Here is a 3,408-nt window from a genome sequence, read left to right as displayed (position 1 = left end):
CCACAAACACCAATCAGTATATCTTTGTGACACAAATCTTATTTGGGTTGTCTTGTTCTGATTTATTCAGTTAAGTATTTGAATTCTAATTTGCAGTTTGCATGCAGTGATAGGCTCCACCCCTTCATGACCAGTGTTGCCACAGTTACTTTGAAAAGTTACTTTATTAGTGTCATGATTTGGACTTTGTGTATCACTTTTTTTCTGTTTAGTTCTGCTTAGTTTAGTTTGATTTGTTTTTCTGTCTGTGATTTCTCTTACTGTGTTTTTCCTGCTTGGGCTTTGTCTTTCCCTGTCTCTCTTGTCTGTCTTTCTTTGTGCTTGGTGGTGGGCGGTGCATGCTGTTTGGGCCACACCCTATTCTAGAGCTTTCCACACACCTGTTTCTAATCTGTATCTCATCACCAGGGTGTATTTAAGCTTCACTGGTTGCACTAGTTCCGAGCCAGATCGTTACCTTGTGCCATCGCTTGTGGTTTCCTCGCCCTCCCTGCTTCCAAGTGTTTTTGACCTACTGCCTGTTTTTTACCACACTTTTTGCCTGATGTTTGTAATTTGTTTGCTGATATTGGACTGCCTTTTTGTGTACCAGACCCTGCTGATTCATTCAGTAAACAATCCTAAAACCGAGAGCTGCCTTGCTGAGTCCTGCATTTGTGTCCAGACGTCTCTGTCCACGCAACCTGATAATTAGTTAATTTTATAGTTACTTTGTACAGTTACTTAACTAGCAGATTTATACAGTTACTTTATTAGGAGATGCTGACAACTTGTAACTAATGAGTAATGTAACTAATAAGGTAACTAGTAATCTAACTTGGTTACTCTTAAGATTGAGTAATCAGCAAAGTAACTAATCAGCTGTTGTCTGCAGCTGTTAATGAAGTAACTGTATAAAGTAACTTTTCAAAGTTACCGTGACAACACTGGTCACGACCTTTAACAGGATTTTGTAGGAAGAAATAAATGGGCAAATGTTTTGATGCATGCTCTGTTTCCAGCTTTGGAGTGACAGTGGCTGAAGTCGTGGCACTGGTTGTTAAGATGCCAAATGGTTGACAGATAGATGCCTGGTTACACCTGTATGTCCTTGAGCAAGACACTGAACCACAAATTGCTTCCAGTCCCTACCAGCTAAAAATCAGAGCAGGTGAGTGTGTGGAATACACAATCAGAGTTTACTGCAAAGCCTTTGCAAAGTTTATTGCAAAGCCATCTCAATACCCAATGGCCATATTTGATGACCCCGAGTATTGCAAAGGCTTTGTGCCCGTCCGTCTGTCCATCTGTCCGTCTGTCTGTGCTCAGTATAAGTCCAGTCCTATGACTGCCAGAGGCTTCATATTGACAGAACATTCTTCCAGCTCTGCCCCTACTATAGAGGGCGCTCCGGTCTGATGCAGGAGTTCCTCAAAGTGTTCCTTCCAGCGCTGGATTACATCCTCAGTTGAGGTCAACAGAGTCCCATCCTTACTGTAGACAGTTTGGATGGTTCCCTGTTTTCCCCTCCTGAGGTGCCTCATGATTCACCAGAAGCACCTTGGTGCCGACCGAAAGTCCTTCTCCATGGTTACTCCGAACTCCTCCCACACCTGCTGCTTTGCCTCCCCCACAGCAGAGGCTGCTGCCCTTCGGGCCTGTCGGTACCTTGCAACTGCATCTGGAGTCCTCTGAGTTAACATATCCCAGAAGGACTCCTTCTTCAGTCGGACGGCTTCCCTGACCACCGGTGTCCACCACGGTGTTCAAGGGTTGCCGCCCCTTGAGATACCCAAGACCTTCAGGCCACAGCGCCCTGCTGCAGCTTCAGCAATGGAAGCTTTGAACATTGCCCATTCTGGTTCAATGCCTCCAACCTCCACAGGGATGCTAGAGAAGCTCTGCCGGAGGTGTTAGTTGAAGATCTGTCGGACAGTGGGCTCCTCCAGATGTTCCCAGTTCACCCACACTATCCGTTTGGGCTTACCAGGTCTGTCCAAATTCCTCCCCCACCCTCTGATCCAACTCACCACCAGATGGTGATCAGTTGACAGCTCTGCCCCTCTCTTCACCCGAGTGTCCAGAACATGTGGCTTCAAATCAGATGATACGATCACAAAATCTATCATCAATCTTCGGCCTAGGGTGCTCTGGTACCATGTACACTTATGAGCATCCTTATGTTCGAACATGGTGTTCGTTATGGACAGTCCGTGACTAGCACAGAAGTCCAATAACAAACAACCATTCGAGTTTAGACCAGGGAGGCCGTTTCTCTCAATCACCCCTCTCCAGGTGTTTGCGTTGAAGTCCCCCAGCAGAACAATGGAGTCCTGCACCGGAGCCCCATACAGGACTCCATTCAGGGACTCCAAGAAGGCCGAATACTCTGAAATGCTGTTTGGTGCATACGCACAAACAACAGTCAGAGTACCCCCCCCCCCGCCACCCAAAGACGCAGGGAGGCGACCCTCTCATCTACTGGAGTAAATTCTATCGTAGCGGTGCTCAGCCGGGGACTCGTGAGTATCCCCACACCCGCCCAGCGCCTCACCCCCTGGGCAACTCCAGAGAAGAATAAGGTCCAATCCCTATCATGGAGAGTGGTTCCGGAGCCGAGGCTGTGCGTGGAGGTGAGACCCACCAGATCTAACTGGTAATGCTCCACCTCCCGTACAAGCTCTGGCTCTTTCCCCCACAGCGAGGTGAGATTCCACACCCCCAGAGCTAGCCCCTGCCACCCGGGTCAGGTCTGTCGAGGCCCTCAACTTTCACTGCCACCCAAAGAACAGCGCACCCGACACCTGTGGTTCCCCCTGCAGGTGGTGAGCCCACAGGGTGGAGATGGAAAGTCCACGTTGCTTTTTTGGGCTGTGCCCGACTGGGCTCTGTGGCAAGCCCAGCCACCAGGTGCTCGCTGTTGGGCCCTACATCCGGGCCTGGCTCCAGATGAGGGCACCGGGCTTCCTCCGGGCCACGGGTCACGTTTCCTCTGCCTCCATAGGAAGCTAACTTCCTATGGAGTTAAATTTGTCTCATTAATACCTGCAAATGCACAGAGGGTGATCTACAAATATTCCTCAATTTGCTCAACTTCCGCTCTTAAAACGTGAATATTGTTTTTGATTGATTGATAGAGGGCCTTTATTGAACATGTACAAACTGTATGTAAGACAATAAGACAATCTTAATAATTAATAATGATTTAAACAACTGCAAATTATAAGAACACAATGCACGTAGGGCCGAGGGTATTTTAGCATTGCGTTATATTTTTCATACTAAGACAGGGTTTGTGGGGTATGTTTTTTTAAGGTGAGTGTCCCAGACAGACAAAAGATACCCTGTGCTTGCTCTCTCTCTCTCTCTCGCTCTCTCTCTCTCTCTCTCTCTCTCTGGGTGAGCTGTGCTCCTCCAGTTTATTTTGAG

This window comes from Thalassophryne amazonica, chromosome 19 (genome assembly GCF_902500255.1).
Source record: "Thalassophryne amazonica chromosome 19, fThaAma1.1, whole genome shotgun sequence".
Lineage (NCBI taxonomy): Eukaryota > Metazoa > Chordata > Actinopteri > Batrachoidiformes > Batrachoididae > Thalassophryne > Thalassophryne amazonica.
The sequence above is the reverse complement of the archived record's forward strand: the minus strand, read 5'-3'. Positions refer to the sequence as shown.